The sequence below is a fragment of the Pogoniulus pusillus genome, chromosome 4, assembly GCF_015220805.1.
Source record: "Pogoniulus pusillus isolate bPogPus1 chromosome 4, bPogPus1.pri, whole genome shotgun sequence".
NCBI lineage: Eukaryota > Metazoa > Chordata > Aves > Piciformes > Lybiidae > Pogoniulus > Pogoniulus pusillus.
This window is the reverse complement of record NC_087267.1, coordinates 10,551,936-10,566,953: the sequence shown is the minus strand read 5'-3', so window position 1 is coordinate 10,566,953 and position 15,018 is coordinate 10,551,936.

Genomic DNA, 15,018 nt, shown 5'->3' with positions numbered 1-15,018 from the left:
AGGCTAGGAACTAGATGGCCTGTCCTTATTTCAAGCTATGAGCCTCTCATATTTCTTTCTGCCCTGTCCAGTCGAGGAGGGGGAGGGTTGGAGCAGTTTGATGGGCACTTGGCATTTGTTGTTTGCCTTTTTGCATCTCTGAAGTGTCGGATAAGAATCTGAAGGCTGAAGAGGCTCTTAATATTAATATCACCCTCTTAATATTTATGGCAGCAAGAGCAAACAAGAGCCAATGAGTTTTTAACTCAATTTCTTCAGTCATTTCATTAAACCTTCCAAACTTTTCATTTTCTGAAAGATGGCTACTCTGAATGGTAAGGACTTGTTTGAAGAGAATATTTATTTGTACAGGATTACAATCTCCTCTGGTGACCTCAGTTCTCTTGGCTTTCAAAACACAATAGAGCCAAATACCTGGAAGCTCTCATCACTGGTCATAGAATGATAGAATCATAGAATCAACCAGGTTGGAAGAGACCTCCAAGATCATCCACTCCAACCTAGCACCCAGCCCTAGCCAGTCAACTAGACCATGGCACTGAGTGCCTCATCCAGGCTTTTCTTGAACACCTCCAGGGACGGTGCCTCCACCACCTCCCTGGGCAGCCCATTCCAATGCCAATCACTCTCTCTGGGAAGAACTTCCTCCTAACATCCAGCCTATACCTACCCCGGCACAACTTGAGACTGTGTCCCCTTGTTCTGTTGCTGGTTGCCTGGAAGAAGAGGCCACTCCCCACCTGGCTACAATGTCCCTTCAGGTAGTTGTAGACAGTAATAAGATCACCCCTGGGCCTCCTTTTCTCCAGGCTAATTCCATGATAGATCCAGGTCATTCCATGATAGATCAGTTTCTGTAGAAGGAGACACATTTGATAACATCTCTATTGGAAGGTGAGTGGATATTTTTAAAGGAAATTAGCAATTCTTTAATTGAAGAAGGTTTGCTAATACTTCTTTCTTTAAGACCAGTCTAGCGTAATCTCAGCATGCTCAATGACATGCTCCAGGAAAGCTGGTTTTATACAGGCTCTGAAGTAGACCGACAATGTGGAAACTAGAGAAGAAAAATGGTGTTGGCAAGAGACCAGACCCCAGCATTGTTCTTGGCACAGACACAGATAGCTCTTTCAACTTATACTGTAAAGACCTTCATCTACGATCAGCTAACAAATATGTTGATTGTAAACAGAAACCATTAGAGAATGACACAATTTCTTTCAAGGAAAAGGTTGCAAAGCCATTTAGGATAACATTAGAGCACATTGTTTTAATGCAAAGGCCATGTAGTAGCATCACATTATGCGCATCAAATTGTCAATTCATGTACCCCTGAGATCTGGTCTGAGGCTTTCAATATGAATTTGAAAGTGCTGCCAGTTCTCTTCATATACAGAGGAACGAGTTACACTCTTCTGTAGTATTGGGGGGCACAAATGAATAAAAAAGGCATCTGTTAAAATCTTTGCAGCCACTAGATACAAGGCCAAGTGCAAGGTCCTGCATCTGAATTGGGGCAAGCCCAAGCACAAATATAGGCTGGGTTAGGAGTGGCTTGAGAGGAGCCTCAAAGAAAAGGACTTCGGGGTGTCAGTTGATGAAAAACTGTACTTGAGTTGACAATGAGTTCTCGCAGCCCAGAAGGACAACTGTATCAAAGCAAATGTGACCAACAACATGAGGGGTGTGATTCTGCCCCTCTCTTAGAATCATAGAATCAATCAGGTTGGAAGAGACCTCCAAGATCATCCAGTCCAACCTAGCTCCCAGCTCTAGCCACTCAACTAGACCATGGCACTGAGTGCCTCATCCAGGCTTTTCTTAATCACCTCCAGGGACGGTGACTCCACCACCTCCCTGGGCAGCCCATTCCAATGGCTGCTCTGAGCGCCCCACCTGGAGTACTACATCCAGTTCTGGTGCCCCCAGCATAAGAGGGACATTGAACTGCTGGATTGGATCCACAGGAGGGCCACCAAGATGATCAGAGGGCTGGAGCACCTCCCCTATTGTGACAGACTGTGAGAATTTGGGCTTCTCAGCCTGGAGAAAAGGTGACTCTGGGGAAACCTTATAGAGGCCTTCCAGTACCTGGAAGGGGCCTACAAAAAAGCTGGGAAAGGATTTTTTACAAGGACTTGTAGTGATAGGATGAGAGGGAATGACTTTTAAGCTTGAGAAGAGTAGATTTGGACTGGATATTAGGAAGAAATTCTTTACAGTGAGGGTGGTTAGACACTGGTACAGGTTGCCCGGGGAGGTCATGGATGCCTGCTCAACCTGGAGGTGTTCAAGGCCAGGTTGGATGAATTCTGCTAGTCTAGTGGAAGGTGTCCCTGCAATGGCAGGGGGGTGTGAGCTAGATGATCTTTAAGGTCCCTTCCAGCCTAAGCCATTCTGTCAATCTATGAATTTCTATTTTGAAAGGCTATTCAATTAGAACGATATAGCCTGTCTTACTCAAGTCTTATCAAGATGAAAAGATGCAGAAAGAATTTGGCTGATTCAGAAGAATTTGCTTCATGACCTGCTTCTGGGCCACCTTATGTACTGGGGCTTTGTACAGGGAAGGACATGACTTTGTGTTTTGCAAAACAAACCTCCCCCCAGGGCAACTTTTCTTACTACAAATGTCCTTCACCTTTACCCCACTGAATTAATTTAGTCCACAGATGGCAAAAAATTCTTGCTAATGAGAGAAATTTTCACTGCAAAACCAGTTCAAGTCAGAAACTGAGTTATAAAAGAAATGAACTTGAGTTCAGGCAATAAAAAGAGGATTTCAACTGCTGTTGTAAAACACACTATAGAGGAGTCTACATGAAAGTCCTTATATACAAATATAGTTCCTTTTGAAAATACTTTTTAGAAAGAAAAAGCATAGTTTTGCACTGGATACCAAACAGATGAGAAAGAATTTATTCAATTTCACCTTCTAGTCAACTTGTGAAATATTCTTGTTTATCATTGGGTTTGATTTGCAAAGATCACAGTATCACACAGTATCATCAGGGATGGAAGAGACCTCACAGATCATCAAGTCCAACCCTTTACCACAGAGCTCAAGGCTAGACCATGGCACCAAGTGCCACGTCCAACCTTGCCTTGAACAGCCCCAGGGATGGCGACTCCACCACCTCCCCGGGCAGCCCATTCCAGTGTCCAATGACTCTCTCAGTGAAGAACTTTCTCCTCGAGCCTAAATAGATGTACTAATGTGACCACTTTAAAAGCAATTGTTTATCCATGATCTTCTACTCTTGATTAGATACAGTTTATCATATCTTTGTGAATCGAAATCAACCTAAGCACGTGTTTAAGACCTTTGTTGACTAATATGGGTAGTTTCTTGAACAAAGCCTAAAGGTGCAATATTCACCTATATAAAAAGCCAGGCTGAAGTATAAAATGAGTCCTTTAGTTCCAGCTTTTTGCAAAATTTCACAAATAGGTATGAAAAAGAAGCTGGAATCCATAGTTCAGAAAGACCAAGTTACTTTTTGTTTTGTTTTGTTTTTAAATAACCCCACTGTGCTAGTTTGAAGCAGGGTAGAATGTTTTGGTGAGAAGAACTAGATTACAGGCTGTGAAAGAGAAACAAGGCTGATGTCTACCTCGCTCATAGGCTTGCTGAGATGTATAAAAATATAAGTCAAAATCATAGTATCATAGTAGTATCATCAGGGTTGGAAGAGACCTCACAGATCATCGAGTCCAACCCTTTACCACAGAGCTCAAGGCTAGACCATGGCACCAAGTGCCACGTCCAACCTTGCCTTGAACAGCCCCAGGGATGGCGACTCCACCACCTCCCCGGGCAGCCCATTCCAGTGCCCAATGACTCTCTCAGTGAAGAACTTTCTCCTCACCTCGAGTCTAAATCTCCCCTGGCGCAGCCTAAGGCTGTGTCCTCTCGTTCTGGCGCTGGCCACCTGAGAGAAGAGAGCAACCTCCCCCTGGCCACAACCACCCCTCAGGTAGTTGTAGACAACAATAAGGTCACCCCTGAGCCTCCTCTTCTCCAGGCTAAACAATCCCAGCTCCCTCAGCCTCTCCTCATAGGGCTGTGCTCAAGGCCTCTCACCAGCCTCGTCGCCCTTCTCTGGACATGCTCAAGCATCTCAACGTCCCTTTTAAACTGGGGAGCCCAGAACTGAACACAGTACTCAAGGTGTGGTCTAACCAGTGCAGAGTACAGGGGCAGAATGACCTCCCTGCTCCTGCTGACCACACCATTCCTGATGCAGGCCAGGATGCCACTGGCTCTCTTGGCCACCTGGGCACACTGCTGGCTCATGTTCAAAACATAGATAAAACACTCAGCATCACTCTCACTTGGGCTGCTGGCTGAGCTGCACCTCTCTGACCTCACCCTCCAATTTGCATTAATCCACTTTGCTTCCTAACCCCCTGGCTGAACCTCTCTTCTTCCTTGAGACTGGAGTAAGGTTGATAGGGGCAGGGGGAAGGTGAAGGGGTGGTTGAGAGCCCCTCCTGGGGACTCAGGTTTCTGGGAGGGGAGTTGTGTTTCTGTATTACCTTTTTACCTTGTATATTTCTGTCTATATCTGTATGTACTGTAAATATCTGCTTGTATATTGTGCTAGCTGTAAATATAAGCTTCATTCATATTCCCAGAGCTGGCTGAGTCTAGTCTGTGTGATTTCTAAAGTGTGTGTGTGGGGCGGGGAACACCCAAACCATCACACCCACACAGCAACATTTGCCTCAGGAACTGTTGGACATACACACATTACTTACCTTTGACAAGGCAGTTTGTTAAGCTAAGATCAATGTTCATATAAAGTTGTGGATTCTGCATTGTAGCTGCTTTAAATCCAGACTACAGATTCTGATTTCAACCCAGAACAAATTAATTTTATAATTTTCTTAATAAATATTAACACTGGTTCAAAAAACATATGCTTATTTTAATCAGTATTTCTAGGACCAATAAAACACACATATTGGATGCTTTAATGCCTCCACTGGATTATTTCATGTTGTGTCTTTTGACTACTGGTGTTATAGAAGTAAAATGAAGTTTTGCAGTCCAATATTTCTTTTAATTTGTCCTGGGAACAGGGAGAAGAGAAAGAATAAAATGGCAGTAGAGAGCAACCTGTGTCCTAAGTACAGCTTTTGTTGTTGTTGTTGTTGTTGTTTGTCACTATTATCTGGACATGTTTGCATCATATAACTGATTTTGGATGAAAGGGGATAAAATTTATGATGTGTTAGGTTTTGATGCCAGTAAATAGCCTGCCAATTCCCACTACTTAAATGTGTTATAGCAGCACCACGTCCCCAGATGCTGGCTGTAAAGCCAAACTACAATCACTTACCAAGCAAAGAAACCACTGAGATATAGTGCAGTATTCCCTCTGATTTTTGTAGTAAATCACTACAGACCATAATAGTAGTACAGCCCTGTTAATAACATAGCTATCCAAGGACTGCATGTAATTCTTCCTGTCTTTCTTTCTGGCAGATATTTTTCATATTAATTTTGAGTCTTCTAATACTGCTTATAAATCAGAATGCCTCCTAAAAAAGTATTTGAAGAATCAATTATCTCTTTTCAGTAAATCCAGGCTACCCTAAAGGTATTAGCAAATGTAAAGACTGTAAGCAAGAAGTGCACACACGTGGATTGTATACTGTCTTTGCTTTTATATGGAACAGAAGACCTGGTGGTGAGTACTGAGATAATTAGCTCTCTAGGGTCTCATGGTACTGACTGAATAATGTCTCAGTTCCTAGTGTCTGTTTCTCACCCACAAACTACAGAATAAGACAATCACTGAAAATCATCACTGGGTTTTCTTTACATTTCCTGATGGCTTTAATAAGCCTATGCTACTGTGTTAAACTTTTAGTTAAGCTGATACACGTTTCAAATGCTTGTGCAGTATTTTTCTTTACATTAAAATATTCTGCAGTGACTCTCCACTTGAAAAAGATATTCAAAGCAGGTTCACAGTATTGCAGTAGGATCAGACGGGATAATGAAGGGAATTTGTGCTTTTGGAAAGGTCTGGTAGCACTGTGGATTTTGGCAGGAAAAGGCAAAGCAATGTTACGTGGAACTCAGTGTAATTTACTGATTAGCACATAATCTACCTGAATAGCTCATTTGAGAGCCTGCAGAGTGCTTAGACACTTGCTAAACATCACTTGATTATGAAGACTTTTGTTAATCCTGTCTTTGATCAAGTACAGTGGCCTCAAGAAGTTATTTGTGAGCTTTCTTGCCAATCTAATTAAATGAAGGGAGGACTCACATTGTCCTTTTATTCTTAAACTGAAATCTACATCTTTACTGTCCATATGATCTTGGGTTTTGGCACTTGGAAGATTTCTGTATCTCAGAAGGCATCTTACGATATGTGCTCTTGGCCTGTCAAAAGTCCCCATTGCATCTTTCCACTTGGCCCTCATCAGGAGACACCAGTGGTTCTTACTCTGTCTAGATGCTCCCTTCTCTCTTGCTACACAGCACAGGGAGGAGAGAGGGTATGTGACATATGCACTCATTCTCTCTCATTGTAACCTTCTTTTCAATATAGAATGAAGCCCCTTTGCTAATAGTAGTTTTGAGACTGCTGTGGGAAGAATTGGGGTTGACATCCTCTTTCCATCACCTATCAAATGCTGTTCTGTGCAATCTGCAAGCCAACTCTGCTTGGCCAGGGCAGCGTTGTCTTCTGCAGACCTGCCCTTCAGATGATGTAAAGGTACATAGTTGCCTTTAAATTAATTACATTTAAATTGACTTACACCACTGAGAATTTGGCTGCTTGCTGAATTTGCAATGAGTCGCTCACTTTTGTGTGACTCTAATGGATGGGTATGATCTAATAAGTACCTTCTCTTTGCACAGCAATTTGGAGTGAAGAGCTTCTGCTAAAAGCAAGTTCCTGCTGTCAGGCTCCAGAGGTGACTACTGGCAGTGAAGCCAGCCCTTCTCATCATCCCTGCATGGCTCTGTCTCCCTCACTGCTCCTGTCGCTGATTCAGCAAAGCCTCAGAGCCATGCCAGGCTACAAGGGGAGAGGAGAGCAGAAGATAGGCAGGAGGAGCTGACCCTTCCCACAGTGGACAGATAACACCAGTAATCAAAAACACTGAGAATTTATAAGGGTGGGTGCCTCCTCTCCTTTTATTTCAAGCAGCAGAAGTTGCAGCAGAAGTTGAGGACCAATAGCTAGAAGTTATTTTTCATCCTACACAAAATAATCCTTGTTCATTCTTACCAGTTTGCTTGTATAGTAAATGCTGGTGCTCAGCACTGAATATGGATTAGAATATGGCTCTGAGGGCAGAAATTGATTTGATGGCACTCTGACTGGAGTTTGGCAGTAAAACACTTGGTGTCTTGTTGCCAGTTTCTCTTTGTTGCTTCACAGAAAGTGACACTACCATCCAGCTAATCTCTGGTTAAAATTCATAGACACTTCCAAATGAAATTTTCTAAAGAGCATCACTCTGCTTGGAACTGTAGGCTTTATGAGAAACATCCCTGCACAGGTTGGTGGAACAGCTGATACCTACATGGCAAAACACTAAGGCATTCAGTTATAGATATGTTTAAATATATTTCCAAATGCTTTGACGAATCTGGCCTGATGCTTGATCCTAAAGATGGCTGAAAGAAATAAGAATCATCCAAGTCTGGGCTTTGACTGGAAGCTACTTAGCAAAATGTTATCTTTCAGAGTAGATGTAGAAAGCTAGAGAAACTCCTGGTTGGAGTCTGTTATAGACTTCCCAACCAGGAAGAAGAGGTTGATTTATTGTTCTTTAAGCAGCTGGAGACTGCCTCAAGAACACTTGCCCTTTAACCCACCAGACACCTGCTGGGACTTTAACACTGCAGAGAAGAGGCAGTCTAGAAGGTTCCTAGAGAATATGGAGGACAACTTCCTAGCTCTTACGTGAGCCTAGCAGGAATGCAGCTCTGCTTGACATGATGTTCACAAATAGAGAGGGCTGGTGGGAGATGTGGTGGTTGGAGGATGCCTGGGGTCCAGTGACTGTGAAATTATAGAGTTTTCAATATATGATAAAACCAGGAGGGGTATCAACAAAACCTCCACAGGAAATTGAGTCCATCATCAGTAAGTTTGCAGATGACATCAAGCTAGGAGCAGATGTCAATCTGTTGGAGGGTAGGAGACCCTGCATAGGGACCTTGACAGGCTGGATGGGTGGGCAGAGGCCAATGAGATTGTTTAGCTTGGAGAAGAAGAGGCTCAGGGGTGACCTCACTGATGTCTACAACTACCTGAAAGGAGGTTGTAGCCAGGTGGGGTTTGGTCTCTTCTCCCAGGCAACCAGCAACAGAACAAGGGGACACAGTCTCAAGTTGTGCCAGGGGAGGTTGGCACATAGGCTGGATGTTAGGAGGAAGTTCTTCTTACTATTGGAATGGGCTACCCAGGGAGGTGGTGGAATTGCTGTTCCTGGAAAAGCCTGGATGAGGCACTTAGTGCCATGGTCTAGTTGATTGGCTAGGGCTGGGTGATAGGTTGGACTGGATGATCTTGGAGGTCTCTTCCAACCTGGTTGATTCTATGAAACACTTGCATGGTCTGAGTAGTCAAACCTCAGAAGGTAGGACTTGTTCTGGAACATGTAGACTTGTCAGAAGATTTAAAAAATAACCAATCTAGTTGTAGAACTGTTATAGGGAGGTAAAAAAGCTATATGGATTTGAGGAATACAGTGTTGCCTGTAAGTACATTTGTGCTTCATCTTTAAAAATGAGCATTCTGACAACAATAAAGTTGTTCAGAATAAACTTTGATTCCTGCAGTTTGCTTTCACTGAACTAAGACTGAGACACTAGGAAATGTTGGGGACTCTAATGGAAATGGTCACAATTGTTTATATTTACTTATTATGAGTAAAGACAACTTCTACATTTAAATTCAATGCACGGAAGAGATTATAATGCCTTTTTGTGTTCCTTCAATAATCTCAGACAACAATCCAATTCCACTCCAATCTACCAAAACACTGTTAATAAAGAGTATACAAAAACAAAAGATCATTTCTATGATTCTTTTATTATTCTTTCTCATTTCCATTTTCAAAGAGTCTAGAGACAGCAGAAAGAGCAAAATTTGGATTAAAAGCAATTTGATTTATTTTTTCTATTTTTAAATTCATGTAGTGTTTTGTTATGAATTTTGGGTGGTTTTTTGTTGTTGGTTTTGTGTTTTATTCGTTTATTTTTGCTGTGGAGTTAGACTCATTCCATTATGCTGGCTTAAAACAGAGTTTCTGTGTGCAGGACCGAAATATTCTGCAGATTTAGGAAATTATTTTAAGACCTTATTCCTCATTATGCTTGTAGGCTTTCTTGACTTGCTTAGTGTAAATGATGCATTTAAATAGCTTTTCTCTGTTCACATCATATTCACTGAAATGTAGAAAAGGGAGCAGCCTCCTATCTTTGCAAATTAATAAAAACAAATGTATTCCAAAAGGTAAAACCTGTGGCTATTATACAGTGCACACATTGCTGTATTTTCTTTGGCTGGGGGCAAAGTTGTCAACCAAATCTGTCAGCTCTGCCACACTCCTGCAATCCCTAAATGTTTTGGATATTTTCTCTACCACTTCATCTAGCAGCTAAATATGTTACTATGTGATCAAGAATTAAACCATGTACTTTCACATGGAAAAAGTGCTCGGGGGAAAAAAACTCCAAGTACTTCTGCAACAAAGAATTATGAACTTTCCTTTTCAAGTATTCTGAGCAACTAAAGTAGGAGTGATAGCTTTGACTCTAGACTTTGACACTAGAATATTTCATATTTAATTTCCTGAAACATGTATTTCTGCTCTTGGCTGCTTAGTCTGACAACAAAATGAAGTACAAAGGCCTTGGATATAATATACTGCTCCCATAGTCCTGGAGTGATCTCTGCAGGCTCCAAGTAAGTGTCCAAACCTGCCAGGATACCAGCTATACCACAATTAATTTATTCCATATTGCTCTCTTTAATGATCTTTCAACAGTACCAAAATGATTTCATTTCTGCAGGTACTGTTCTTCCCTATCTCATCTTCGTTCTCCCTCTCAGCTTGAATTAAATAACAGAGATGAGAGATTTATTTTTGATAGCTCATTGTTATAAAGGAGATAGCTCTACTGCATTGTATAATACAAAAATCTTCATTACACAGATAGGTTTGAGTGCATTCTTCTCAAAAGAAAGTAATGTAGTTGAATTAATTCTTAGTACATTCAACACATAAAGCATCACTTTGATCGTGGTACAGCTCAGTAAGCACTGCTGAGTTGCAACAGGGAGGGAAAGGTTGCCAGTGCTTTCAAAAATGTAGCAGACTGTGGGTTTGACTCCCATTGTCATCTTGATACACTGTAAAGAAACTCAGCAATCAGTCTGATTTGTGTTTGAGTGACCACACAGTAGTACAAAGGCATTTCAATGTGCAATCACTTGACCATGCATTGAATTCACACTGAGAGTGCTGGTGTTTTGTGTCCAGCAGAGCTTTCACCCCAGAGGTGCCAGAAACTCACCATTAGACTGTTAAAGCTGTTGGATCTTTTCTGGTGCCATCTTCAAAGAAAGATGAAGTGCTTTGGGAAGCTGCAGGGAGTAATTGCTTTTTGGCACATTAGATAGATCCAAACCGCTAGGGAGTTGTATTTCTCTCTAGATAATTGTATGGTTTAGTTGTGTGTGTACATACAAACTCTAATTCATATTCTAATTCTGAACAATCAATAAAGAAAGTACTCTGTATACATTCTGCTCATTACACGGAGTCACTAATAGCTTTAGGTTATGTGCATTCAGCAGAGCAGAGGTGTACATAAGGGTGGGAGAACACCAGAAAGCAAGAGGCCAGAACAGGTAGAACTGAAAGTTTTGCTTTTCCCCAGCTGCGTGGGTTGCCATGAAGAGCTGCATTGCAGTGCCAGCAAAGAAAGGTGGGAAATGTTTTATTTCTTTCTGTATTGAGCAAAGCAGGTGGAAACAAACGCCACATTCTCACTGACGAAGCAGTAGTCTCAATCCCCCATTTCCAGGGCATTGTACCTGTGCTCTGCCTTCAGTGCTCCTGGAGAGACATGTGGTCATATAATTTCCTACCCCGGAGAGTACTTTATCATACCCTTATCACAGAATGACATAGAAACACAGGATTAACCAGGTTGGAAAAGACCTTTGAGATCATCAAGTCCAACCTATCAACTAACATCTTCTAATTAACCAAACCATGTCACTAAGTGTCTCATCCAGTCTCCTTATGAACACTTCCAGGGATGGTGACTCCACCACCTCCCAGGAAAGCACATTCCAATGCCAATCACCCTTTCTGTGAAGAACTTCTTCCTAACATCCAGCCTAAACCTGCCCTGGCACAGCTTGAGACTGTGTCCTCATGTTCTGTCACTGGGTACCTGGGAGAAGAATAATTATTTAGTTATTTTTCATTGGAGTTAAAACTTCCTTAGCACTTGTTTCTTTTATTAAAGTATTTGTATCACCATAGTACCCAGAATCTTATTGAAGGTGCTACTGAAGGTGGTGGAGTCGCCGTCCCTAGAGGTGTTCAAGAAAAGACTGGATGAGGCACTTAGTGCCATGGTCTAATTGACTGGCTAGGGCTGGGTGCTAGGTTGGACTGGATGATCTTGGAGGTCTCTTCCAACCTGGTTGATTCTATGATTCTATGATATAAGATTATAACAAAAGATTTCAGTTCAAATACACCACAAGATTCAGCTGATGTAGATAAATGGATATGAGATGACACAAATTGCTGATCCTAGTCAATGTGTTGTCCATTTTTGCTTCTAAATAGTACAATAAGAGAAACCTTAAGGATAATTTGAGGAAAACAACAAAGTATCTTCATGGATAGCTGTTATGGAGAGGTGATTAATTAATGCAAGATTATATTTTCCAAAATTAATATTGTTTCTTAATTTTGATATTTGGAACTCTTGCCACCCCAACCATTAATTTTAATAATAATTGGTTATTTGCATGGTCATGAAAACATTATACAAATCATCTTGAAACAATGTGCAAAAATATAAACATTAACTGTACTGGAAGAGAAGATTCTTGTGGCCAAATGCTGCTTGTGGTCAATACTGCTTGCCCACTAGATGGACTCAAGGAGCTCCCTTCTGCTTATGGCAGAAGGCAATGGTGAATCACAAAGAGGTTTTAAATATTTACTCACAACATATCATCTACCAACTCGTGGGGCTAGGTACAGCTTCATACAGTACCCAAATGCTTTCAGGGTATTCTGTTTCTGTCTTGTTGCTGAGGCTTCTGATTCTTCCCAGGGTTCTGGGGAAAGGAGGCAGGCAATCTCTGACCTGGTCCTCTGGATAATCTGTGTATCCAGGATTTCCTGTCTTGGTGGGAGACCTTCAGGTGTAAGCAGAACGTCTTGTGATGTGCAATCTTAGCATGATGTTACGCTGCTTATGCAGGCGGATCACATGGAGGCATTTAGTGCTGGTTCCTGGCAGTTTCCAGGCAATTCAGTAAAGTTATCTATAGCTTTAGCATAATGCTGCAGAAAGCAATGGCAGAATTATTGCCAGAAACAGAGAGTAACAGCAGCAGGCAACAGCAGGCACGAATACAATTGCAGAGCACACTGTTCACCTGCATAGCTCCTTTTATCAATGTAGCTGAGACTAATGGTCCTTCGGACACACAGTAGCCAATCAGAATGGCAGTTAGCCAAACTTGACCATATTAGTTGAAACCATAGGCTTGCTTTACCCAAATTAGGGAAAAGTATAGGCTTTGCAGAAGGCAGGCACAAGCTAAGTGTGTGTACCTTGTTTACCACAGGATATAAACAAGTCTGGGCAGGCCAAAGTCCTTAGACTCAGAGGCTCAAGGTGCTTTTTCCTCTTTCCTGTGGTTGCTTCTCCCTGAAACAGAAGGAGGAAGAGCTGAAAAATATGCCTGGGCAAGCCAGGACATGTATAAGCCTATTTTTGGCCTATCAGGCCTGCCATGACAACAGCTTTCCATACTTGAAGACAAACATGAAAAATCCCAGAAGTATCTGTTCCAAAATGTAATAAAACTGTCAGAGAGACAATGCTATTATTTCAAACTGGAGCTAATAGATTGAGCACAGGAAGAAAAAACAACCAAACCAAGCAAAACAGAAGCAAAGAAACCCAAAGCAAACAAAAAAAACCCACCCCAAAAAGACAAAAGAAACCCTCACCAAAACCCCACCAACTTTGACAGGGAAGACTATCAGCTTGTATTTGATAGGAGAAAGGGGAAGCTAATAACAGGACTCAAAGGGAGAGATGACTTTATTAATCATCTTTGGAGCAACATTGTTCCAGGTGCTGTTAAGAGAATATGGGCTGCATGACAAGGTGGGTGGCTGTGTAGAAAAGACTTAGAGATGAAAGAATGTGTGAGTTTTATAGTCTGAAAGCTAGAACTGTCAGTGAAGCCCGAGTCAAAGACTATAGACCTGAAAGACAGGCAAAAGGACCGCCTTGTACAGCAGAACTGAAAAGACAGCAAAACTGTAGGAAGAGAAAATGAACTCATCCAATCTCAGAATTTCTGCCATAGATATTTTCTAATAGAGGAGTGGGGATGGAAGAGGTAATGCCAAAGTTGTGTCACATCAAAAACTACCAAGAGAAATGTTGTAAGAGAAAAGGTAAGGAACAGAGAGGGAGACTAGAAGCACAAAAGGAATCAATGACAAAGAGACTCAGGGAGAGGAGAGAAGCTGAGAAGGGAGGAGAAGGGAGATAATGTTTGAAGTGCCTCCATTAGCATTCCTGGAGTATGTACATGGATTCTGTACATGGAGTACAAATAGAGTCAGGCAAAGCCCAGCAAAGTTTAAGACTAAATAGAACAGTGTCTAAATAACTTATCTGCCCAGAGAACGTTACAGTCCCTGAACACAGGCAAGTAGGCAGATGACACAGATGGCTAAGATTGGATGCCATTCAAAGTATTTGATGTGCATGCAATTCTGTCCATGTGCTTGTGTTACTCATTCACCAATGAGGCTATTTCACATGTGTTCTCAGGTCGTGTTGCATGGCTCATCATTTTAAAGAGTTGAAAGTTTCTGATTCATATATTTTGATAATATTAATTATTTAAACAGAGAAAGAAAAGGATCATTGTCATTGAACTGCACAAGCTAAGAAAGTAGTGCAATGTAATTAAACTTTATAGCTTATAATATAAGTAAATTGCTCATGCAGAGCAGAAAGATTTTTATTCTGAACATTAAATGCTGGCTGTTGCCCAAGAAAAGATAATAAGTAAGATGGGGCAGCGACTTTATCTGATATGTCAAATTCAGGTTTCTTTTGAAGGAAGGAGCTCTAATCTGTGTCTCACAAGGAGTCATATATTTAAGCACTGAGCTGTTATTTTTCTCTCTTTCTGTCTACAGTATGGCATCCTTTTGACATTTTGTCTAAATACTTAAATCAAAATGGTTGTCATTACCTATCTGCTACACCCTGCAGCACAGAGGGAGGTGTATCTTTTTCTGACGTGATAAAGCTGTTAAAGAATCTCTTTTTAGTTTAAGTGTATTTAGCCATATGGTATATCAAATAAAGTTTTCAAAATGCCTTGAGTCTTCATCCAAGTGTACATAAAGTAAGATACTCACTAAAGCTACATATCATATATATATATAAAAATAGAACAGATAAAACCATGGTAGGCAATTTTTTTCTGAAGAGTATCTATGTGAATGGGATTTTTGTTTCACTCTGGGGAAAAATGAAGTAGCTAAGATGCTTTAATGCATTCTTAAACCTATCTCAGTTCATTTTTAAAACTGATGCTGTGATTTTCCCTTTGCCACTTCATTTTTACTGATATTTGCAGTTGTCTGTATTGTCTTTCTTTATAGTGACTATCAGTTCATACTCACTTATACTATGATCTGATCTTCATTGTTTCATATTCTCTAGGTGACAGATTAAAAAAAAGT